Source organism: Lissotriton helveticus, chromosome 5_1 (assembly GCF_964261635.1).
Source record: "Lissotriton helveticus chromosome 5_1, aLisHel1.1, whole genome shotgun sequence".
Lineage (NCBI taxonomy): Eukaryota > Metazoa > Chordata > Amphibia > Caudata > Salamandridae > Lissotriton > Lissotriton helveticus.
The window spans coordinates 2,123,582,039-2,123,609,063 of NC_136065.1; positions in this window are offsets into that span (position 1 = coordinate 2,123,582,039).

Genomic DNA, 27,025 nt, shown 5'->3' on the forward strand with positions numbered 1-27,025 from the left:
GCAACGTCTGCAAGATGGATTTCTGAGTCTGGAATGTGTGAAGACACAGTGGAAAGCGTGAAAGAAATTCAGAGAGAGGCGACTAAGGAGGAAAAACGTGCATGGAGGGAGAGCACAGGTAAAATGGACTCGAGTGGGTGTTGGATTGACTTGTCGGAACAACAGCGTTGGATGTTGCCTGATGCGTATGTGCTTGCAGTAGTAACGATGGCGCATGGATCAGCGCACATCAGTTCAAAAGGGATTTGTAAGATGTTGGCTCCGGTCTGGAAGAATGACGGGATTAGTAAGTGTGCAGAGAGAGTGGTGAGAAATTGTATGGTATGCTTGATGCATAATCCTGGCAAGGGAATCCCCACACCTGCAGGTCACTTCGCTCCTCCTTCCTGCCCTTTTGAAGTGATCCAGCTAGATTTCATTCACATGGACCGTTGTAATAACCTGAAATACGTCCTAGTGGTAGTTTGTGCTTTTTCCAGATGGATCGAAGCATACCCACTCAAGGACAATACTGCCTTATCCACTGCCAAAATTCTTCTTAAAGAATACTTCCCCAGATACGGAATGCCACGGATTGTATGGTCAGACAACGGAAGTGAGTTCGTAGGGAAAGTTATGCAGAGTGTGTGTGCCGGCCTAGGGATTAGGCAAAAATTCCATAGTGCAAATCATCCCCAGTCCGCGGGTTTAGTCGAGGGTTACAATGGCACCCTTAAACTGAAACTCGCTAAGATACAAGCATCCACGGGTTTGTCCTGGCCAGACGCATTGCCTTTGGCTTTGCTATCAACAAGAGCAACTGTACATTCTAGAGTAGGGCTTAGTCCCTACGAAATAGTTTTCGGTCGTCCTGCAAATGTTTGGGGGGTACCTAGACCGAAAGAATTTAAGCAGCTGGAATACCCAATGTTAATTGATTACCTTTTCGACTTGACTGCTAAATTGAGTCTTATTCACCAACAGGTTTTCGATGCATTGCCAAAGCCATCAGAGAGTCCAGGCCATCAGCTGAAACCGGGTGATCAGGTGGTCATCCGAAATTTTGCAAGAACGAAAAATCTTCAGCCCAGATTTATTGGCCCGTTCCAAGTCCTGCTAGCAACGAGAACTGCTATTCGTGTGGCCGGAAGAAGAAATTGGATCCATACAACACACGCTAAACGTGTGCCTCTGCCACTTCCTTACGACAACTGGGTAAAGAAAGGAATCGGTGCCTCTGAAACGGAACAAGTCCCCAGGTTCATACCTTTCAGCGATGCAGAACTGATCACGGATTCACCAAAGTCTGACTCTCCTCCTGAAACTGCTCTTTTGAACCCTAAACATTTGTCATCCACACACAAAGAACATTTGTCATCTGCGAACGTGAACATTGCAACGTCAGCTGAAAATACATTGTTTCCAGATCAGACAGCTCCTGCAAAACTGAGATACAACTTACGTTCTCGCAATATGGACAAATAAAGCAGGAAACTGCCTATTTTTATATTTGAATTTGCTATACATTGCCTCCAGCCAGGAAGTTTGCTAATACTTTGTATTGTTTCTTTTTGTTTTAAAAATTGCCTTGCCGTCTGGGTAGCCGTAGGGTCGTGGCTGTGTGCCTAGTTGAATCTGCGGGGGTCCGACACAAGGTCGACCTTTCTGTTAGTTCTGGGAACTCCCAGGGCTGATAGAGGCATTTTCATCTACGTACACATCATCAGTGGTCGCGAACGGTCGTAGAAGATGGAGCTTCCTGAGCTACAACGAGAAAATGTAATTTATGTTCGCAGAAATAGACTGTACAGAATACTTCACAGCAAATGCTTTCTAATACAATGTGCAGTTACATTTTTAATTGTTTTAATAACGTTGGTGGGTGGAATCATCTTTTGCATACATTTGATTTTTATGCCAGTAACTACAGTGCCTCCCCTTAATCCTGTTACTTCTACAGTTTCTTCTATGCATTCTTTTCACTCATTTCCTGAACACGAACAAGCTCGACGCTCAGAATTTATGAACAATACATTTGTACAGCTCTTGCATCAACACCAACTGATAGTTAATACTACAGACTGCTGGGTGTGTGGGTTGATACCTCACACTATGGATAAAGGCATTCCCTACCTAGTCTTGCCTTTTAGCTATAATGGATCATTTCAGGCCTTTCAGACCATTTTTTCATACGCCCTTGAGACCTATCCTCCGCGTCCACCACGGTCCACTAAATACAACTCAGCCAACAAAGCTTTAGTCCAGGGAATTATTGATATGATTAAAGACGTCAATAATACTCCATCTTATCCTAGAGATGAATTGCTGGTGTATTTGACTTGGAACTCTACAGAGTACCGCCTTAGTTTGGGAGAAAGCAAGCGTAAAAGCTCCACTTCAGTTTGGGTCGTGCCTCACCGAGGTCAGGTCTGTTTGCAAGGAAATGGGAGAAATCCGAGAGCTCAGCTAGGGAGCAGCGAGTGCGTTGAGACTTACGTATTTCCGTCTGACTCCTCCCCTGCCTTTCTGACTGCTAGGGGTACCTACTTCATTTGTCAGGACAGAGCATATACATGGCTGCCTGCTGACTTTTCAGGTTCATGTTATATTGCTCGATTGTTACCTCCGACATACACTGCTTCTTCAGATTATCACAAAACCAGAGTAGCAAGAGGTGTCTTCAGCAAGGAAGATACCGCTGGTCAAGAAGCTGGAGACTTTTTCAAAGGTTTCCTTCCATTTTGGGGGCCTATGGCCAATAGTAGAAACATTCGTCAACTAACACGGGTAGTTGAATCTACTATTACAGAAACTGCTGGTGCCCTTAGTAACTTAACAGCTGAGCTTCAGGCGGATCGTCTCATGACGTTGCAGAACCGTATGGTTCTAGATGTAATACTTGCAGATCGAGGTGGGGTATGCAGAGTGATCCAATCGAGCTGCTGTGTCTTTATTCCTAATAATGCTCCAACAGTCTATGAAGCAATCTCTAAGTTACATAAGATTTCCGACTCCATACACATAGATAAGGGAAACTGGTCCTTCATGGAGTGGTTTTGGACTCTGGTATCAGCGTGGGGATGGAAGGTTCTAATGGTTATAGGTGTCATCCTAGTATTTCTGTTCTCGTGCTGTCTTATTATCCAGTGTGGTCCCGCTCTGTGTAGTCTCTGTGCTGCAACCTGTTTCAGAAAAACACCTGCATTTGGAGAAAAGGCACGAGACAGGATGATGATACAACAACATGTCACTGACCTAATGAGCATAGAATTAGACTCTGACTCTGATATAGACTGAGTAATTGCCTATGTAAGGGCAAAAGGAGGGTCTGAGGTTCCGTGACGATTTTACTCGTTTTTATAACATTGTCGTAAATACATAATTTTGGTATCAGTGAACCGCAAATGATCCATTTAGTATATCCTGGTATTTTCGCTATGCTACGAGCAAGAGCACTCCTGTTACCAACACATTTGTAATTTTCCCATGGCATCCATCTTAGATCACGGAAGCCATTTTGTATTCCTTGCCCTCACATAGTCAATGGACACGCAATGACCTCTTTTCAATTAAGGACACGTAGGCCTTGGCCGGCAATTCACCTTGCTAGTGACACGTGCACCTTAGGCCAGCAACGCTGTAGCAGCATGACTCGGCAAGACCTGCCTCCCCAGCCTGAGGCCAGTCCTGCTATACTGGTTCTTGTGTTCGTTGGCCTGATCATGATTAGGCGGCCGAAGCTGGTAACCGTGCCCATTTACGACCCACAAACATTTCTTATCCTGTCTTTCTATCTTCTACACCTGGCTCTGCTCCTTTCCTTCTGGGCCTTTATTAGGGGGAGGTAACGAAATTTACGATGAGGCGGTCCGGGTCTTGAATGAAGAATTGACATGGGATTATGATGGACTAGTGGGAACCCCTCATTTGTAATGTTTCGACATCAGATACTGTTGACGATTCCTGTGCAACGCCAAATATTTATTGTTTAAGATACGAATGTTTAGAACTGTGGTAACATGTAAAGAATTTGCCTGAAGCCCAATATTTGGTATATAAGGAGCAATCCTCTTTGTACAAATCGAACAGGCTCCTAGATACTGCCCATGTGTAGTTTCTGTGACTTCTGTGTCCCTGCAGTAATAAACCTTTGGTCTTTGACGCCACCATCGAGAAGCCCGTGTTTCTGTTTGTTTGTGCACCGAGACAGGTGGAACTCCGGGGTCTTCGGGTGTTATCCCTGACACCTCTGGACGGAACCAAAAGGTCCAGAACTCCAGCACTCCGAGGGGCATCTACTCCAGTGTATACCCCTTGGTGCCCTTACATGCTTATGTAAGCACTCCGAGGGGCATCTACTCCAGTGCATACCCCTTGGTGCCCTTACATGCTTATGTAAGCGCTCCGAGGGGCATCTACTCCAGTGCATACCCCTTGGTGCCCTTACATGCTTATGTAAGCACTCCGAGGGGCATCTACTCCAGTGCATATCCCTTGATGCCCTTACATGCTTATGTAAGCGCTCCGAGGGGCATCTACTCCAGTGTATACCCCTTGGTGCCCTTACATGGTTATGTAAGCGCTCCGAGGGGCATCTACTCCAGTGCATACCCCTTTGTGCCCTTACATGCTTATGTAAGCGCTCCGAGGGGCATCTACTCCAGTGCATACCCCTTGGTGCCCTTACATGCTTATGTAAGCGCTCCGAGGGGCATCTACTCCAGTGTATACCCCTTGGTGCCCTTACATGGTTATGTAAGCACTCCGAGGGGCATCTACTCCAGTGCATACCCCTTGGTGCCCTTACATGCTTATGTAAGCGCTCCGAGGGGCATCTACTCCAGTGCATACCCCTTGGTGCCCTTACATGCTTATGTAAGCACTCCGAGAGGCATCTACTCCAGTGTATACCCCTTGGTGCCCTTACATGCTTATGTAAGCACTCCGAGGGGCATCTACTCCAGTGTATACCACTTGGTGCCCTTACATGCTTATGTAAGCGCTCCGAGGGGAATCTACTCCAGTGCATACCCCTTGGTGCCCTTACATGGTTATGTAAGCACTCCGAGGGGCATCTACTCCAGTATACCCCTTGGTGCCCTTACATGGTTATGTAAGCACTCCGAGGGGCATCTACTCCAGTGCATACCCCTTGGTGCCCTTACATGGTTATGTAAGCACTCCGAGGGGCATCTACTCCAGTATACCCCTTGGTGCCCTTACATGGTTATGTAAGCACTCCGAGGGGCATCTACTCCAGTGCATACCCCTTGGTGCCCTTACATGCTTATGTAAGCGCTCCGAGGGGCATCTACTCCAGTGTATACCCCTTGGTGCCCTTACATGGTTTATGTAAGCGCTCCGAGGGGCATCTACTAAAGTGCATACCCCTTGTTGCCCTTACATGCTTATGTAAGCACTCCGAGGGGCATCTACTCCAGTGTATACCCCTTGATGCCCTTACATGCTTATGTAAGCACTCCGAGGGCATCTACTCCAGTGCATACCCCTTGGTGCCCTTACATGGTTATGTAAGCACTCCGAGGGGCATCTACTCCAGTGTATACCCCTTGGTGCCCTTACATGGTTATGTAAGCACTCCGAGGGTCATCTACTCCAGTGTATACCCCTTGGTGCCCTTACATGGTTATGTAAGCGCTCCGAGGGGCATCTACTCCAGTGTATACCCCTTGGTGCCCTTACATGCTTATGTAAGCGCTCCGAGGGGCATCTACTCCAGTGCATACCCCTTGGTGCCCTTACATGCTTATGTAAGCACTCCGAGGGGCATCTACTCCAGTGTATACCCCTTGGTGCCCTTACATGGTTATATAAGCACTCCGAGGGGCATCTACTCCAGTGCATACCCCTTGGTGCCCTTACATGCTTATGTAAGCGCTCCGAGGGGCATCTACTCCAGTGCATACCCCTTGGTGCCCTTACATGGTTATGTAAGCGCTCCGAGGGGCATCTACTCCAGTGCATACCCCTTGGTGCCCTTACATGGTTATGTAAGCACTCCGAGGGGCATCTACTCCAGTGTATACCCCTTGGTGCCCTTACATACTAATGTAAGCACTCCGAGGGGCATCTACTCCAGTGTATACCCCTCGTTGCCCTTACATGCTTATGTAAGCGCTCCGAGGGGCATCTACTCCAGTGCATACCCCTTGGTGCCCTTACATGCTTATGTAAGCACTCCGAGGGGCATCTACTCCAGTGCATACCCCTCGTTGCCCTTACATGCTTATGTAAGCACTCCGAGGGCATCTACTCCAGTGTATACCCCTTGGTGCCCTTACATGGTTATGTAAGCGCTCCGAGGGGCATCTACTCCAGTGTATACCCCTTGGTGCCCTTACATGCTTATGTAAGCACTCCGAGGGGCATCTACTCCAGTGTATACCCCTTGGTGCCCTTACATGGTTATGTAAGCGCTCCGAGGGGCATCTACTCCAGTGCATACCCCTTGGTGCCCTTACATGGTTTATGTAAGCGCTCCGAGGGGCATCTACTCCAGTGCATACCCCTTGGTGCCCTTACATGCTTATGTAAGCGCTCCGAGGGGCATCTACTCCAGTGCATACCCCTTGGTGCCCTTACATGGTTTATGTAAGCGCTCCGAGGGGCATCTCCTCCAGTGCATACCCCTTGGTGCCCTTACATGGTTTATGTAAGCGCTCCGAGGGGCATCTACTCCAGTGCATACCCCTTGGTGCCCTTACATGGTTTATGTAAGCACTCCGAGGGGCATCTACTCCAGTGTATACCCCTCGTTGCCCTTTACATGCTTATGTAAGCGCTCCGAGGGGCATCTACTCCAGTGCATACCCCTCGGTGCCCTTACATGCTTATGTAAGCGCTCCGAGGGGCATCTACTCCAGTGTATACCCCTTGGTGCCCTTACATGGTTATGTAAGCACTCCGAGGGGCATCTACTCCAGTGTATACCCCTTGGTGCCCTTACATGGTTATGTAAGCACTCCGAGGGGCATCTACTCCAGTGTATACCCCTTGGTGCCCTTACATGGTTATGTAAGCACTCCGAGGGGCATCTACTCCAGTGTATACCCCTTGGTGCCCTTACATGCTTATGTAAGCGCTCCGAGGGGCATCTACTCCAGTGCATACCCCTTGGTGCCCTTACATGCTTATGTAAGCGCTCCGAGGGGCATCTACTCCAGTGCATACCCCTTGGTGCCCTTACATGGTTATGTAAGCGCTCCGAGGGGCATCTACTCCAGTGCATACCCCTTGGTGCCCTTACATGGTTATGTAAGCACTCCGAGGGGCATCTACTCCAGTGTATACCCCTTGGTGCCCTTACATACTAATGTAAGCACTCCGAGGGGCATCTACTCCAGTGTATACCCCTCGTTGCCCTTACATGCTTATGTAAGCGCTCCGAGGGGCATCTACTCCAGTGCATACCCCTTGGTGCCCTTACATGCTTATGTAAGCACTCCGAGGGGCATCTACTCCAGTGCATACCCCTCGTTGCCCTTACATGCTTATGTAAGCACTCCGAGGGCATCTACTCCAGTGTATACCCCTTGGTGCCCTTACATGGTTATGTAAGCGCTCCGAGGGGCATCTACTCCAGTGTATACCCCTTGGTGCCCTTACATGCTTATGTAAGCACTCCGAGGGGCATCTACTCCAGTGTATACCCCTTGGTGCCCTTACATGCTTATGTAAGCGCTCCGAGGGGCATCTACTCCAGTGTATACCCCTTGGTGCCCTTACATGCTTATGTAAGCACTCCGATGGGCATCTACTCCAGTGCATACCCCTTGGTGCCCTTACATGGTTATGTAAGCGCTCCGAGGGGCATCTACTCCAGTGCATACCCCTTGGTGCCCTTACATGGTTTATGTAAGCGGTCCGAGGGGCATCTACTCCAGTGCATACCCCTTGGTGCCCTTACATGCTTATGTAAGCGCTCCGAGGGGCATCTACTCCAGTGCATACCCCTTGGTGCCCTTACATGGTTTATGTAAGCGCTCCGAGGGGCATCTACTCCAGTGCATACCCCTTGGTGCCCTTACATGGTTTATGTAAGCGCTCCGAGGGGCATCTACTCCAGTGCATACCCCTTGGTGCCCTTACATGGTTTATGTAAGCACTCCGAGGGGCATCTACTCCAGTGTATACCCCTCGTTGCCCTTACATGCTTATGTAAGCGCTCCGAGGGGCATCTACTCCAGTGCATACCCCTTGGTGCCCTTACATGCTTATGTAAGCGCGCCGAGGGGCATCTACTCCAGTGCATATCCCTTGATGCCCTTACATGCTTATGTAAGCGCTCCGAGGGGCATCTACTCCAGTGCATACTCCTTGGTGCCCTTACATGCTTATGTAAGCGCTCCGAGGGGCATCTACTCCAGTGCATACCCCTTGGTGCCCTTACATGCTTATGTAAGCACTCCGAGGGGCATCTACTCCAGTGTATACCCCTTGGTGCCCTTACATGGTTTATGTAAGCGCTCCGAGGGGCATCTACTCCAGTGCATATCCCTTGGTGGGCTTACATGCTTATGTAAGGGCACCGAGGGGTGTGCGCTGCACTGCAATGATTTAAATAGAGCAGGACGAGGCAGCAGTCCCTCTATGTTTAAATCACTCCAGATTAAAGTTTAATCTGCAGTGGTTTTTGTACACAGAGGGGCTGCTGCCTCGACCCGCCCTGTTTAAGAACCTATTACAATCCTGATGAATTCCGCCAGGGTAGTGCCAGAATATATTAGTAATTCCAGGTTAAATGAGCAACTCAGAATTACCAAATTCCTCCATTTCCGCCCACCCCTAGTGCAACCTACAGCAGGGTGAAAACTCTGGGGCATATTACGAAGGAGGGCAATAGGCAATTATCTCCGCTTTAGCGGCCGTTTTCGGCCGCTAAGCGGCAATAGTTCTATTGCTCTATTAGCAAACTGTCGCTAACAGCAGTTAGCGACAGCTTTTAGGCGATAGCGAGCGGTTTGGGTCCCGCTTTGCATGTCAGCGATATTTATCGCTAATGACATGCAAAGTGGGCGTACCCAACCTGTTAGCAACTGAAAGCAGTCGCTAATGTCGCTATCGCCTATTAGCAAGGCAGGTGTAGCGATGGAAACATTCCCGCTATCGCCAAAAACGAACTCCTGCTCTGACCAGTTCTTAGCCATGTTATCCAATGGGAGGTGGATAACATGGCTAAGAGCATTTTGTCGCTAATGCGTGAATATCGCTGTATTCTCAGCGATATTCACGCTATCGCCGGAAAATTTATCGCTTTGGAGATAAACGTTGCTAATAGCACGTTATCTCAGCGATAATTTCCGGTGATGCTTAGCGATAAAAAATTCATTGCTAAGCCTAGTTAGCGATACAATATCGCTAATCATTGGTAATATGCCCCTCTGTTTTTTCTCCAGGATGGCTGTTCTGTCTGCTATGGCGACAGGGCTGTGGCTGGAGGAGAAGGCAACTGTTATTTTAGATTTGATTACCGAGTTAGACCCCGGGTTTTGTAGGGACACGCATGAGTGTTTCAATGACAACCTATATTCAGGTACTTTTCTGCCTACACCTTTTAGCCTCAGGAACCTAGAGAGTAGACGTTCCACAAAATTCTTGTTTCTGCTTTTTTCTCAATTCTTTCTATGCTGTGATGCTAAAAATTCACAGATATATTTTTCTCAGCTCACAACAAGACTAGCAACAAACAAAATCCAATTGTTATCATTGGCACATTTCTCACAGGAAATGTGCTGATGCAATCATGTCCTAATTCTTCATCCTGGGGCCATTGAGCTTTTACACAGAAATTGGAAGAGTAAATACTCTTTCAACATTCAAATAGTCTGAAATGGTTCCTCTCTAATTTCTGACCTTGTGGCTGAGGGGCTCATTTATATCTTGGTGGATGAAGTAATTACTGTTGCCATGGCAGAGCACTTCACCCTACCATGGTGAGGGTCCGCCACGTGCCGTATTTAGAGATGTCGGCTGCTGCTGCGACATCTCTTGTAGTTCTAGGAACCGCTGTCACAGCCATTCCTGGAAATGCATTGTAAGTTTGACGGGCGCCTCCATCAGCATGACAGAGTCATATGTCAAACTTACAATGTTTTTTTTATTTTCAAAAAGAAAATTCTAAAGCTGGATTTTTTTATTAAACAAATAAAACGATGACCTTACCCCATGAGAGTAGTCTCCGCCGCCTACGCTCTGTAGATTTGTGCGGCTCTAAATGAACACACTGAAGATTTGCACGACTCTAAATGAACACACTGAAGATTTGCTCAACTCTAAATGAACACTCTGGAGATTTGCGTGACTCTAAATGAACACACTGAAGATTTGCGTGACTCTAAATGAACACACTGAAGATGTGCTCGACTCTAAATGAACACACTAAAGATTTGCGTGACTCTAATTAAACACACTGAAGATTTGTGCGACTCTAAATGAACACACTGAAGATTTGTGCGACTCTAAATGAACACACTGAAGATTTGCGCGACTCTAAATGAACACACGGAAGATCCGCTCGACTCTAAATGAACACACAGAAGATTTGTGCGACTCTAAATGAACACACGGAAGATTTGCCCGACTCTAAATGAACACAATGAAGATTTGCGCGACTCTAAATGAACACACTGGAGATTTGCGCGACTCTAAATAAACACACTGAAGATTTGCACGACTCTAAATGAACACACTGGAGATTTGCTCGACTCTAAATGAACACACTGAAGATTTGCGCTACTCTAAATGAACACACTGAAGATTGGCGCGACTCTAAATGAACACACTGGAGATTTGCGCGACTAAATGAACACACTGGAGATTTGCGCGACTCTAAATGAACACTCTGAAGATTTGCGCGACTAAATGAACGCACTGAAGATTTGCTCAACTCTAAATGAACGCACTGAAGATTTGCGCAACTCTAAATGAACACACTGAAAATTTGCGCGACTCTAAAGGAACACACTAAAGATTTGTGCGACTCTAAAGGAACACTCTGAAGATTTGCGTGACTCTAAATGAGCACACCGAAGATTTGCGTGACTCTAAATGAACACACTGAAGATTTGCGTGACTCTAAATGAACACACTGGAGATTTGCGCGACTGTAAATGAACACGCTGAAGATTTGTGCGACTCTAAATGAACACACTGGAGATTTGCCCGACTCTAAATGAACACACTGAAGATTTGTGCGACTCTAAATGAACACACTGAAGATTTGCGTGACTCTAAATGAACACTGAAGATTTGAGTGACTCTAAAGGAACACACTGAAGATTTGTGCGACTCTAAATGAACACTGAAGATTTGAGTGACTCTAAAGGAACACACTGAAGATTTGTGTGACTGTATATGAACACACTGAAGACTTGTGCAACTCTAAATGAGGTAGGCCAACCATCAAGTTGGTGGAAAGGGTACTCCGTCGCTGTTTTAATGGAGTAAATACCCTTTTTGCCAACGTATCAACCAGGCCCTAAATTTCAAGATTCCGATCATGACTCCTATACCTTCCGGCACTGTAGGGAACATTTTCTGTTAGGTATTTCTACATTTCAATTATAAATTTAAGAAATCCATATTATATAGTTGTGGTTTTCATTGTATTTTTCATTTGTGTTAGGTGATCGTGCTTATTCACAATGCACATGGATTTATGCCTGGGCGTAGTGCGAACTGCAGTTTGTGCTGGTATTCCTGCTGCTCAGGTAGAAATTCTACCGGAGCAGAAGCTCGCACTCGTAAACTTACCGTTCTCGATCGCGAACTTAACATTCGCGATCACGAGCGGGGAAAAAACTCTGCTGCACGTCGCGAAGCGGAGTTTTTTGCACTCTGCGAGCTCGACGGAGTGCAGAATACAGAAAAATCTGCAAACTCTGCGAAAGGAGTGAAGTTCACCACCCAGGCCTAATTTTAATCTCATACCGCCATGCATGTTAACACGGTTATAGGGATGTATGACATTACAACGCATACTTTTACATCTCATGCCTTTACAACGCGGTATTTACAATGAATACCATTACAACGCATAGTGCTTTTAGGCGCTGGATAGTGATTTATTTAATTTACTATTCAAACTCCAGTCCCCGTGGATAGTAGGGAAGGTGTTGGATAGTATATTAAATATATTCCCTATCCTAGAGCGCCCCCCAGCGCAATGCGTTGTAATGGTTTGCGTTGTAAAAGGTGCGTCGTAAAGGCACTGCGTGGTAAAAGTTGCGTTGTAAAGGTTGTACACCCGGTTATAGTAATGTTAACAAGTGAGCAAGGGCATAGAGTGCACTTTTGGGCTGCTTAAAGTGAAGTTTTTCTTACATTTATCAGAGTAGGGGGTCCTTTAGCTTCACCTCAAGTGGCATACACGATTGTGGCAGTGTGTGCTACGCTGTACAATAAAGCAACAGGTAGGGGACTTCAATGTAGCCGGACAGCTAGGATGAAGAGGAGAACCACCCACACCACAACCCATCCCAAGATGGCAGCACAGCTGCGAATGGAAGAGAGAGGTGCAGTCACAGTACCAACAATCATTTTTGAGGTAAGTGTATTAGTACAGAAACATGCAACGTGTGTTAGGTACAGTCAAATGCAGAAAACACATTCTTATTTTCATGTTCATGCATGGGAAATGTGAAGAGTCACAGTGGCTGGGAAATATTTTTTGTAACAAGATTTTGTATAGTAAATGTAATGTCCAAAAACACATTTTACTTTGGGATTTCACAAATATATACATTTACCACCCATATCTTTCTTTGATGGGAGGGGCCACTTTGGATTGGTTTGCAACCTATTGACTTCTTATTCATCAGCCTGACTGGGTGCGCCCCTTGATCTTATAGCATCAGAGATAGAGATACTACTGTGGCTACAAGACACCTCACCCTCCAGAGCAGGGGTCGAGGCCCACGTACTGTTAAAAGTTAGGCTGCAAATGTCAACATTATCGGCACCATCTTGCTCTCCTTGAACCCATTCGTGCGCGTAAACGGCAGCCATTTTGAGCACTATGGCCTCCCTGCCCCTCGCTGATAGCCAGCGCGTCTCTCTCTCTCTCTCGACCTCGCAGGCATCCCCCCCCCGCGCGCTGACAACCCCCCCGCTCTCACATGTCTTGGGTCATAAACCCCTCTTCAGCGCAGCTCTGCCTCGGAACCCCATCCTGTTCCCAGCGCGACACCTCCCTTCATTCCTTTCATGGTCCCAGGCCCTTTGATACAAACCCCCCTTTCCTGTGTGCCCGTTTGTCTTCCTCGTTCCCAGGCCGCCACCTGGCTCTGCGGATACTGTTTATTGCCCCCCCCCCTGTACAGTAGGAAGCTTCCCTCATCAAAGGACCCCCGAGTTGATCAAAGCCCCCACCCTATGAGATCCGATCAAACCCCTACATTCCGTGAATCGGCGGAATGTCCAGCTGCGCGATAATCATCACCTGTTGTGACCGGGGTGGGGACTTCAACTGTAAATGTGTGTGGGAACGGGCCTGAAGGGGAGATTCAGAGGATGTCCTTTCATACTTCAAAGCATTACAAAGATGTGTTACCTGCAATAAAGACGATGAAAATATGTATAAGAGGCCAGGCCTCAGAGATGCGGGTAGAGCACCTCGTGACGATACTTGCTGTCCGAACTGATGTGTTCTCCTCCGGAGAGAATAAAAACCCTTGTTTCCTGCCTTCCAGTCTCCAGCGCCTGCCTCTTCATTGGTTAATATCTTGTGGGTTTAAGAGGCGACACCGCCGGGCAATACTTTAGGATCTTTTATTCTGGTTGGTAGCCTGACCTTTTACAATTGGCGTCCCAAGCGTGGGGCCCATCAGCGACTCGTGGATCCAGTGGGAGAGGTCCTGACGACAGAGTAAATGACTGCAACGATCGGGAGTGCACCTGTCCGATAGACCCTCGTCTGACAGCCGATCATCCGAACTTCCCTGGTTCCGAACAGACCTCTCTCGAGTGATCTACGGTCCTGACTGGGAACCATCAGGAGTGCCGCGAGGATTACGAAGAAAAGAGGACGATCGGGCGCTGGATTCGGAAGACAAGAAACTGTCCATGCGGTCCGGGTAAGGTTGTGTAAACACGACGAATTGCGAAATGGTTATTTGAATTGTTTAGAAAATACTAGTATTACTCTTTGTTAATTTATTTGGAGATCCTCTGTCTGCAAACGGAGAAACAACAGGCTCTCTCTTTGCAAACAGTGGAGGATAGGTAACGCAGCCAGCGTGCCTATCTTTCTCCCCCACTGATTAATTATTTGAAACTGAACTATTGTTCGCGGACCGTTTTCTGGAGATTCTCTGTCTGCAAACAGGAAAGAGCTCCCCTCCCCCCTTTTTACAGATAGTGAAAGGGTAGGTAACGCAGACCTTTGCGGGCCTACTTATTCTCCCCACTGAATTGTTTTTTATTGACCGAACGTTGACTATTTGATATTGGTCGATGAGGTGTTCACTGCCTGCAAACAACGTAGAATAGGAATATTCTGTCTAGTCTTTGCACGCAGTGATAAGATAGGCAGTGCTGACTTTTGTCCCCGTTGTGCTCCGTCATGTCTGTCTTCTCCCCACTGATTAGTAGCCTGTTTAGCCCGGACCGCTTATTAGAGATGGACCATCCGGCTCCACCGGAAGGCACCCCTAATAAGGACATGTTCATGAAGCATGGATTGATCGCTATAGCCTATAACAAGCTGTGGCATAAATATACGAAAAAGAATGGAGATAGTCAGTGGCCACTGATAGGATCCTTCGATGATGACAAAATAAATGCGCTAGAAACAGCCCTTGGTAAAAACAAAACAACGCCCACTATGCTTGATAGTTTCGGCATGTGGCGAAAAGAAACTGAACAACGTAAAAAGAAAATTGAGAGTAGGTTGGGAAAAGAGCTGCGAAAAGCAGCCCACCTAGCTGCTCAGAAACTAGAAGGAGAGATAAAGGAAAGAGAGAAAGCCAAACAGAAACTAGAAAGGGAAACATCAAGCCAGTGTCCGGTTAGAACGTCCTCCATGCTATACCCTGATTTACCCTCGAGACAGCGAGTCAACGATGATCTGCTGTTAGGTCCTCCGACCATCTACATGCCCCCTCCATATGCCCCTTCCCAACCCTTAGCACAGCACTCGCCACCCCCAGGTACAAACGAGGGTAGCGCCACAGCTTCGGCCCCCATGGCCTCTGTGCCGGCTGAACCCCTTGTACCAAATACTACGCAAACGACAACGTTAGGCGACCCTGAGACCCGAAGAGCTGGTTCTGCAAGAACAAACAGACTAAGCAAAGATGAGCGAACAGGGATCGACAAGATAGCAAGGACACTGGTAGAAAGGAAGGAAGATGAAGGGTACATCACGGATATGTTTAAATCGTATACAGGGAGTCACAGACGACACTTTACCGTACGACTGTGTTACCATGTCTTGAACGCATACGAGGACCGATATCGAGACAAAGGTCCCGAGAGCCTAACGACTCTGTACCGGAAGGTCGATATCGGGGATGAGGGCGAGTGTGATGTGACGGACCTCCTTACGCGTACGCTAGAGGTTTTCCGCCACCTCACTGAACGAGAATCGGGAACTAAACCCACGACATCCGTGGCGACCGAACCACAAACTGAGCAATCTAACACCATGATGCCAATACGAGAGGCTGCCCCTTACTGGGTTCCTCCACGAGGTGCAGGGACTCACGATGATGCAAACCACCAAGATGCAAAAGGAAGGGTAGTGTACAACTGGGTCTACCAGCCATGGGACCGGCAAGAGATTCTGACATTCCGGAAATCTCTGCCTGACCTACGTAAAAACCCCACTGCCTTCTATACTGAATTGGGTACAGCCCTAGGTTCAACGATTATGACCCTGGCTGACATCGACTTGTTTTTCGGGTTATGTCTACCAGCTGATGTGTGGAAGCAAATCCGGAAAGTCGACCACCATGAGCTGTTCGGACATACCTGGACACAACTCGATGACATTGATAAACAACGAGGACCAGGACAAAAGCCTTTGAAATCCATTCTAGACCTTCCAGATAAAATCGTACAGAAATTAAAAACCCTGATTCCGGAAAAGAAAGTGGACTGGTCGATAGTAACGGCCTGTCGCCAGAAACCCCAGGAGGATGTATCGGAATACTTCTCCCGGTTCGAAACGGTGTTCTCCGATTACAGCGGCCAGGACATGACCACTGCAACCGGACACCATCTGTTTGTCCAGAATTATGTTAACCCCTTCGACGCTCATGACGAGCTGGGCTCGTCATGAGGTAGCCTCCTCGCACGCTCATGACGAGCCCAGCTCGTCATGAATAATGGGTTTTTTAAAAAACGAGCACAGGGGCAGAATTTCGCTAGCGCTCATGTGGTTAAGGGTCTGTCATCGGAGGTCTCCCAGAAACTGCAGGCTAGCGAGAGTAGTTGGGCAGCCTCCAAACCTACGGCTATCCTCCAGATGGCCCAATATTATGAACATCAGAAAAATGAAAACGATAGGGCAACAGAGAAAAAGAAGAAGGACTTGAAAGAGAGGGTGATGATGGCCCAACTGCAAGGGGTGACTATAGGACGAGACCAATACCGGGGAAACTATCAGACGAACGCCCCTAAGTCCCAGGACCGTACTTCGACTCCCCACAGTGGACGTACAGACCTTAGAGAGGACCAGTGCGCTTTCTGCAAAGGAACTGGCCACTGGAAATCCCAGTGCCCAGTTCTTCTGGAAATAATCAGAAACAAAGACCCCAAGGACATAGCAAATGGACCGAGAAATAAGGGACAACAGCGAGGGCCCCCAAATGACACGACTAACGACAGATCAGGCAGACCAAATACATTTGATCGACCCAGACAGAACCAATACCAGCAATCTGACTATGATGACGCCCACAACTTTGCATAGGACTGCCAAGGGCAAGGGAGGGATCCAGTCGAGCTCTATGTTGACCAGCAAGGCCCTTACGTCACTGCTAAGGTCCTGGGTACCAAGTCTCCATTTCTGGTAGACACTGGCGCAACACGTAGTGCGTTATCTAAACGACTGATTCCGGGGGCACCCTTGTCTGGCTCACTTATAACATCGACAGGTTTCGATGGAACGCCCTCCACTAACCCTTTGTCCGCCCCGATCCTCTTTGACGTAGAAAATAACACCACTGACACCACGTATTTGCTTTCCTCCAATAGCCCTGACGCCATCATGGGACTTGACTTATTGAAACACTTCCGAGCGACGATCAGATGTTCTCAAGACGGAGTTCGAGTTTTCCTTTACGACAACCCCGTTCTGCTTAGACATTGCCCTCCCCGACGCATGTTTTCCATCTCCGACGCTGACACATCCCTGCTTGACACTCTGCCTCCGTATCTGTGGGCCAAGGCGGATTCGGACGTAGGGCGCATGTTGATTGACCCAGTGCACATTACTGTCCGACCAGACGCAACTCTCCCAAAACTTCCACAATATCGGATATCGCCCAAGGGCGAGAAGGCATTAGTTAAGATTATCCAGTCACTGATAGACGCAGGAGTGGTAGAGGAAGTGGTTAGCAACATTTGCAACAGCCCTATCTTGCCTATCATCAAGAAACAGGGAGAGGGAGATGAGAAAGCATACCGTTTTATCATTGACCTTCGAGAGATCAACAAAGTGGTGGTATCCCAGTACCCTGTGGTCTCGGACATCACCACCATCCTGACTTTGATTCCTTCTACTGCCACCACCTTCACTGTCATTGACCTCAAAAACGCATTCTTTTCCATCCCCATCCACCCAGACAGCCGATATCTCTTCGGCTTCACCCTAAAAAACCGCTCATATAGGTTCTGCCGAGCACCCCAGGGCTACACAGAAAGCCCTAGCATCTACAGCCAGGCCCTCAAGAGACAACTGGATCAAGTCCAGTTACCCGATGGAGTGGTGTTAGTGCAATACGTCGATGACATCCTTTTGGCAGCCGACACCACTCCATTAGCAGTTACAGCCACCATTCAACTCCTGCACTTCCTTGCGGAAAATGGCCACAAGGTCTCCAAGAAGAAATTGCAATTCTGCCAACCCCAGGTCACTTACCTAGGCCACCTTTTGTCCAAAGAAGGAAGGAAACTCACTCCTGATCGAATCCAAACCATTCTCGAAACTCCTGTCCCTAAGACCCAGAAGCAGGTTCGCTCCCTATTAGGCCTCACCTCCTTCTGCCGACAGTGGTTATCAAACTTTAGCCTCGTTGTGAAACTGCTGCTTTCTCTGCTAGGTAAAGACGTCCCCTTCCCACTCCCTTGGACCCCTGAGTGTCAAACCTCCTTCACGGAACTACGAGATGCCCTTTGTTCGGCCCCTGTCCTAGGTACCCCTGATTACAAAAAGCCCTTCTCCCTTTACACTCACGAAAGGGAGGGGTGCGCTTTATCTGTCCTGACCCAGGCCATTGGCCCTAAGCAACGACCGTGCGCTTACTTCTCTGCCACTCTTGACCCTGTAGCCAGAGCCTTGCCTGCCTGCCTTCGAGCTGTAGCTGCTGCTGCAATCTCTATCCGACAGAGTGAGGGGATCGTACTCTCGAATTCCCTCACGGTACTGGTACCCCATGCAGTTGACACCCTCCTGAACCAAACCAAGACGCAACACCTGACGAGTGCACGACTGACTGGATACGAACTGACTTTGCTTGCACCCCATATCGCCCTGAAAAGATGCACCACACTGAACCCGGCAACTCTGTTACCCTTGCCAGAGAACGATCCCAATGTGCACCCTGTACATGACTGCGTGACTCTTACGGACGAACAGACTAGAAGTAGGGTTGACCTCAGAGACACGGCTTTCCCTGACCCTGACGGGGAGCTGTGGGTGGACGGTTCTTGCATCAAACTCCCCGATGGCACCACTTCCGCCGCCTATGCAGTCACCACGGCTCGAACTGTAGTCGAGACAGCCCGCATCACGCAACGATCTGCCCAGGCAGCGGAACTGATTGCCCTGACACGAGCCTGCATTCTGGCAGCAGGAACCACAGTGAACATTTACACCGACAGCCAGTATGCCTTCGGGGTGGTTCACCATTTTGGGCTCCTTTGGAGGGAAAGGGGATTCTTGACCTCACACGGCACCCCCATTTTGCACGGGGATCTAGTCTCCGCCTTGATCGAAGCTGTCCTCCCCAACAAGCTTGCAGTCGTCAAATGCCAGGCACACAAAAAGGTGACAGACATCATTGGGCAGGGAAATGCACTAGCCGACATCACAGCCCGAACGACAGCTGAAAATAGGACGACAACACATATGTACGTGACCAGGTCACAAGCAGAAAAATGGACTGACGCTAGGGACACTATTAGAGACATTCAAACGGCTAGCACACAACACGAGTTGACTGAATGGACACGGGTGGGATTAAAAGATGATGAAGGCTGCTGGCGGACAAGAGACACAAACAAATGGTTGCTACCTGACTCGTACCTGATTCCCATACTGGCTATGGCACACTCCCCTGCCCACATAGGATCAGCCCCCATGATTGAACTTGTCTCCAGAGTTTGGCACAATGATAAAATCACAGATTCCGCCAAACGTCTGGTCCAACAATGCTTGATATGCCTGCAACACAACCCCGGGAAAGGAACTGTAGTACCCCGGGGAGGATTTGGGGTCCCACACCACCCATTTGAGGTTCTGCAAATGGACTACATCCAGCTAGATAGGTGCCAAGGCCTGAAATATGTACTTGTCGTGGTGTGCGCATTTAGCAAGTGGGTGGAAGCATACCCAACCCGTGACAACACTGCTATGGCCACTGCAAAAGTACTGTTAAAGGAGTTTTTCCCCCGTTACGGCCTTTGTCGTATTTTATGGAGCGATAATGGCCCCCACTTCATAGCCGAAGTCATCCAGTTCATCTTGAAGGGGTTGGGCATTAAGCAGAAATTTCACGCAGTCTTCCACCCCCAGTCTGCTGGACTAGTTGAGCGACACAATGCCACACTAAAGCTTAAACTGGCCAAGATAGTGGCTACCACGGGTCTGAAATGGCCAGACGCCCTCCCACTGGCATTGCTATCGATGCGTTCCACCCCCACCAGGCATCACTTAACACCTTATGAAGTTGTTTTCGGTCGACCCATGAGTATCTGGTCTGCACCGAAACCAACTTCCATTCATGACGTCCCGGACGTCCTAATGTCTGATTATCTGTATAAATTGACTGAAACTCTGTCTGTCATTCATCAGCAGGTGCAGCAGGCCATCCCCGATGCTTCCAGGGGTCCGGGTCACGCCATCCAACCTGGGGATTTCGTACTGATCCGGAACTTTCAGCGGTCGAAGAGTTTGGAACCCCGGTGGACGGGCCCCTGGCAAGTGTTGATCACCACCCGGACGGCTCTTCGTGTAGAGGGGAAACGGCACTGGCTGCACGCACACCACTGTAAGAAGGTCTCCTCGACCCTGGCCACGACAGAAAACATCGACGACCAAGAAGAGCTCCTGAACAAGGACCGACCGTCGCTAACCTGCTATCCTGATACCGAAGCACTTGAACTTTCAAAATTCTCTGATCCCACTGTGCCATCCAGAGAAGGGTATTTCCTGCGTCGAAAGGAGGGAGCTTCGGCTAAGTAGACCACGAACTAAGTTGAATCTCAGAACGGTGACCCAAAGCAATCAAGGGTTGCTTGGAGAGAAGCTAACTAAGTCTGTGGTTCTGCCCACTACCGAGCACCTTGAAGATGAAGATGATGGAAGCGCCAGATAAGAAGATGATGGAAGCGCCAAATAAGAAGATGATGGAGACAACAGGAAATACCCACTACAGAAACCCAGGAACAGACAGACTCCACAGCTCAAAGACGATTGCACTCTTCATCACAATTCTTTTCTGCTTTCTCCTCATGACCACACTCTGGATTGTGGAAGAAAATGCACCTGCTCACGAAACATTCCTGACCACTGCTCAGCCTACCACCATGAAGGAACATTATCTGATTTCGCTCTCTCCTCAACTCAGAGAGAGGCGAAAGGAGTTTTGGAATAACTCTTTCGTACAGCTCCTTCACCAGCACAATCTCGCCACCAATGCCACCAACTGTTGGATCTGTGGGTTGCTACCCCACGCCGCTGGACACTCGATACCATTCATCCCCTCACCCTTCTCAGTTCATGGCTCCTGCCTTGCTTGGCTGATCCTCCTGCAAGAAAGCTATAAGGACAATGCCACCTCCGGCAAAACCGTAACGCACTTCTTCCACGGGGTCTGGCGAAACAAAACAAAGGTACACTTCTGCCCGCAGACCTCCAACGACTCAATCCACATGGACATCCCTGCTAAAGAACGAATTGAAATGCAGGTGTTCAACAATCCAACCAGACCCACCTTCTCCTACCTGCGGAAACGAACGGCTGCCACTCTGACTGTGGCCCTGTCAGTCATCAACGTCACAGGCCACATGTGCATAGAAGGGCATGGGACACAGCTGGTGGCCCGCAGTGCTTGCCGTTTTACCAGAACTTTGGACACCACGGATCCACCTTCCTTTGTGTCGTCCCCAAACATGTATTTCGTCTGCGGCACAAAGGACTACACCTGGCTCCCCAAAGGCTGGGGGGGCACTTGTTTCATCTCCTTCGTCCTTCCTCCGACTTATGTGGCCCCAGCGAATCATCACAGGCAAAAACGAGCCAAGGACATTGAGCAAGCCGACTCAACAGGAGCGCAGTTCCTCGATGCTATGAAGGGACTTGTTCCTCTCTGGGGCCCGATGGCAAACAGCCGTGCCATCCGACATCTGACTCAGGCGGTTGAGACAACAATGAATATCACAGCTGGTATCTTTGCTAACAACACCGCCGAACTCCAAGCGATCCGCTTGGTGGCGCTCCAGAACCGCCTTGTCCTGGATGTGGTTCTTGCGGACCGTGGTGGAGCATGCCGCATTATTGGGTCCAGCTGCTGTACATACATACCGGACAACTCACCTTCAGTGTACAAAGCCATCGAACATCTTCACAGACTCTCTTCAGAAGTCCACCAGGATCAGGAAGAATGGTCGCTTGGTGGTTGGTTCTGGAACATGGTTAAGAACTGGGGCTAGAGAACTTGCGTATTTACGGATTCGCAATCCGCGAAGATCCGCGAACTCTAGCGGACTTGCGGATTTTTCCGTTTTTTGTGTTGGCGCGTGTTCGCGCCGATTTTGGGACAAGTTCGCAATTGCGAACTTACTTTTCGGCTTGCAACGGCCGCGACTATGTTGTTTCTACGTCTGGTTTATCATCACAGGTTCACAGCACCCTCTGTTTCACCACTGCCACCCTCTGGGACACCCATGCCACCCTCTAGTACATCCTCACAGGCACCTATTAGGTTTATTTATTACTGTAGATTATGGTGGTTGAAAAAAGCTAGCACACCTGCCCTTCTTCAACTGCCATCAATTAATTTGTGTTTCATTAATGTGTCAGTAATTTTGAAAGTTCCAGTCTGGCTGGCACCTGCTTCCTTCCTTATCTGTAATTTGCTTTTTGTTGCAGTGAAATTTTTTTTTTACAGGACCTTTATGGTGCTATTCTATGAGCCTGCTGTTTGGGTCATAGCAGGGTCATAGAATTGTTGCAAACTCTGGAGGGGCCCATCAGGAAGCACTACCTTGAATGTTACTAATGTTAAGTTTGAACTTTTGCACCTGCTCATTGCTTTCATTTTAGCTAAAATCGTTTTTTTTGCAATTTCGCGCGTTATTTGGGGCGCGAATCCGTGCGAGATCGATTTCGGAAGCCGCGAATACGTGCGAATACAAAATTGTTTTTGTTGCGACGTGTATGTTCGCGTGATCTTGCGCGTGTTCGCGAGGCGCTTCTAGCTATTCGTTTGCCAAGTTACCCTATCGGTCGTACACGGGCGCGGCCATCTTGTTGGCGTGACGTAATTCCGTTTCCGCCCGCTATGTGTAATCTCGCAAAGTGTGCTGCTCGCGAGTACAAGTTCGCGCGTACTCGCAAGGAAAATCTCGCGCGAACTTACCCACGCGGTCGTGAACGGGCGCGGCCATCTTGTTTCTCATTCATTGCTATGGTTCTGGGCATGCTTTCTCTATCCTCTCTCAATCTCTGCCATCCTTTGCTTGTTTGAAGTTTTTTTGATCTAATTTTACTTATTATCTAACCCTCTATTTTTCTAGCTCTATATTTTTGTGTTTTCTGCAGCTTTTAGTTACTTTTAAACTACTTTTTTAAACTCTTTTATTTTCTTCTTCACTATTCTATTTCTTCTTTATCATTTAAGTTTATTTCTGCCCAGACCATGGTAAAGGGAGCCGGGAAGCACCCTGAGAAGGGGAAGGGTCCCGCACCCCGTGCCCGGCTCCCGTGCGGGCGTTTAAGGGGGGAGCAAGTGGTCCCGAGGGAGATCTTTAGCGCGGAGGAAGTGGCGGCACTGATCTTCCATGTCCAGCGCCGCCTCCCCAAGACGATCCTGGGAGGCGGCAAGATCGCGACCGGCTATGGCATCCGGGAGCGCCGCCAGCGGTGGGAGAAGGTGTGCCGGGCCATGTACAAGATCTCTGGGGTCCGGCGCACATATAACCAGGCCACCCACCGCTGGACCGATGTCATGGACCGGGAGCGGGACTTGCTGGACGCGCTCGGCGTAGAGGTCCCCGGGCTTGGTGAGTAGTAGTAGTAGTACATTTACTACTCTGTTTTATCCTGCTCTGTTATTTGCAAATCTTTGTTCTTTACCAAGAGCAATAATGCTGCCGATTACATTGAGGTAAATTATATTTCAAAATCTTCTATGCATTTCATTTTCAGGTGCACTGCTCTCCTTCTCAGTAGCCTTGCTTGCTACTATGCTTCTTTGTTTTGTATGTTGTGTTCAGAAGCATTTCATTGGCCTGAGAAATTATGTATCAGTGTACTGTAAAGAAAAGAACTGCGTAATGCTAGACAGTAAGGGTCATATTTTCAATTACCGGCGCATCCCTGCAAAGTAGCAGGGATGCGGCAGTAATTGTGTGCCATGCCACCACCACCCATTGGCCCAAAACGTCACAGAAGCCTTACGCATCTGTGCCGTAAAGGCAGCGCATTGCTGGAGTTGCGTGCCAACGATGGCGCAGCTCCAGCAATGCTCTGGGGTACCCTATCTCCCCAATGCTGCATCAAGCCGTACGTCGGCTTCAAGCGCGCAGGGTTTGAGTCATGCATCATTGTCATAAAAATGACTGATTGACATCTTGTAGATTTCCCTCAGCCACTTTTAGGATTCGTTCCTGCGCAGGTACGCCCTCCCTTGCGCCGGAACGCCCCCTGATGGCGCAGGGCTTTACAACGTGATGCATCGCCCATATGCCCATATGTGTTTTTTTTTTTAATATATACGCCGCACCAACACCATGGCGAGTCTTTTGTTCTGCCGCTGCGTCAGAAAAGGCACGCAACAATGGAGGAAAATCAGCCGCAACTTCCGCAAGGGACTTATAAATCACCCCCAACAGACTGAAGTCCAGTGTCCTTCCTTTAGACAGTCACATGGCTATCAGAAGAAATAGTGGCGGTGGTGGCGGGTGGATTGATAGTTTGAGTATTCACTGATCTGCAAGCAGGATGGACTTTGTCTGTCACGTGTTGTGCACTACTGCCTGCAGTGCCAGGCCTAGGCAAACCTCTTTAGTAGTCTGTTTATTGAGTTACATAGGAACTTTCTAAGTCAACGTTCCGCAAATCAGGCAATACGAATAACGTAGTATACCACATGAGATAGATCCCGTGGAATAGTTGTCTATCTATTTGCTATTTTTCCAAAATATGTTGTTATTGTTCTTTTGAAATGTTTGATTTGGTTGAAAAATCTCATCCATGTTTTATGGTTTTTCTTTCTTTCATGTTGTACATCAGCTCCCCCCAAGGGCAAGAGGGCACAGGAGGAGGGTGCTGAGGACGCAGGCCAGGATCGGGCAGGCGAGGGCTCCTTTGCTGGCCCCAGTAAGTTTACATTTTACTAAACAGTACCTATTTTTTCCTAGCGTTCCTCATTCGATTTTTTCTAAATCGTCTTTGATCTTCTTGTAGACTGGATATAAATTCTTATCCTGCCTCGAATATGATGACTCCCTGTGGTATTACTAGACTATTCTTATTAGTCTGTCTGTGTAGCTAACTAAGATTGGACATTTGGCAATTCCATTGGACTCCCATTATATTCAGCAATACCTCTATGCACTGTCTCCTTACTGACTAGATAGTGTGGCAGAGTCATTCAGCTCCCGAAGTCACCGATTATAGATCCCCAATGATCTCTAGATTATCGTACGCAGGACAAGAGAGTAGTACGGAGTCACAGCACAGTCAAGAAGTGTCAGAGGCACTCATGCTTGCAAAAATTCCAAAACCTTTAGCTCATCCACTCTAGTCTAGAGGAACAAAAACCACAGAGTCTATTTAAGTGTAAAAGCTTTATTAAAAGTAAACACATTTATTGAAATCTACTTTGTCATAAAACTATTTAACTGTAAACGGAAAAGTGGTTAGTGCTGACGATTAATTGGACACATTTCTTGTGGTCGAGCCGAACTCTCACCTACTTTGAACTTGATCCTGGTCGTGTTCTTAGGACTCAGGAGTCAAGCTTCTGTCTGTTAGGAGAAAAAGTGGTGCGTGTTAAAAATCAAAAGCAAGCATTCATCAGTTGTGCATAAAAGTGCAGCAAGACAACAGCCTTCCCTGGAAAATGGGACATTTTTACTATGGAGTAGACAGTCACAAATTATTACATTGTATTCTGTTTTTTTAACATTTCTCCTAGACCAAATATTATATAGTAGTGAGTGGTGTATTCTAACTTTCTTAAATGTACTTTGTAGGTGTAACATCTGGTGACGGGGCCAGCGCGGAGGTGGCTGATGTGTTGGACTTGGACTCGGAGGCCTCTGGGGAGGATGCGGCGGTAGAAGAGCTGGTGGCCGTTCCTGTGGGGGATCAAACGGTGGTGGCGGAAACAGGTAAGCTATATATTCCTTACTTATTGAGATTGAAGACTGCATAGTGTGCTTTCTGCACGGGTGTATTACAATTACAAATCAACCAGGTAGTAGCCTCCTCGAAATGTACTTCGACTTAGCTGTGAAGTTTTTGGTGAGAAGAATCCCAATAAGTTCTTAGACGAACGTGATGGATGGGATGAACGAAAAGCGAAAGAAGGGTGTAAGTAAGTGGGACGCGAACTTGTATGATGGCTGGCAAAGAAGAACGATATGTGTTTGCTTGGACCCAGAGGTGGCTGGGAAGGAAAGAATATGGTATGGTGCATGGCTGGGTCAATGATGAAGCAAGGATGGGTGGAAGGACAGCAGCCTGGGTGGGTGAAACAGAAACTGTATGTGTGCGTATACTTTGAATGAATGGATGCCTGGAGCATGGTATTCTCTGACTCTTACATAGCAAATGTGTATCTAGAGAGAGTAGATGGTCGCCAGGTGAAGTAAGTGTTACCTTGAAGAGCATGTACCACCGCACCCGCACGTCCGTCCCAGTGCAGGGAAGGCAAGGAAAAGAAATTGTAAATGTGTCCAATACTACCATGAATAGTAGCAGTACTTTGTATTGCGTTTGCATTCACAGCATATATCTGGTTATTACGGTGGACACTCCGTACCTCTCTTAATAACTTTAGTTTACTTGTAGTACGTCATTCATGTGTGGGTGTATCACTGTGTTCACTCAATATTAAGCAAAGCACCTAAAGTCATCTCATCTGTCATTAAATACGTCCCATGTGAAGTGATAGATAATCAAATTAGTTAGCTTCTTCAGTTTCCTTTTCTAGTACTCATTTGCACTGTAGGGTGAAAGGTAAATTAATTAAGCAGTAGCCCTTGTAACAGAGTATTCTCAGTGCCACCCGTAATAGAAAAGTAATAGCTTCACCACCTGCATGTACTGGACCGGTACAGTAACGCAAGTCTGTCTCCATCATCATGGTGTGCAACTTTTTTTCTCGGGTGCAACTTCACTGTGCTGTGTCCA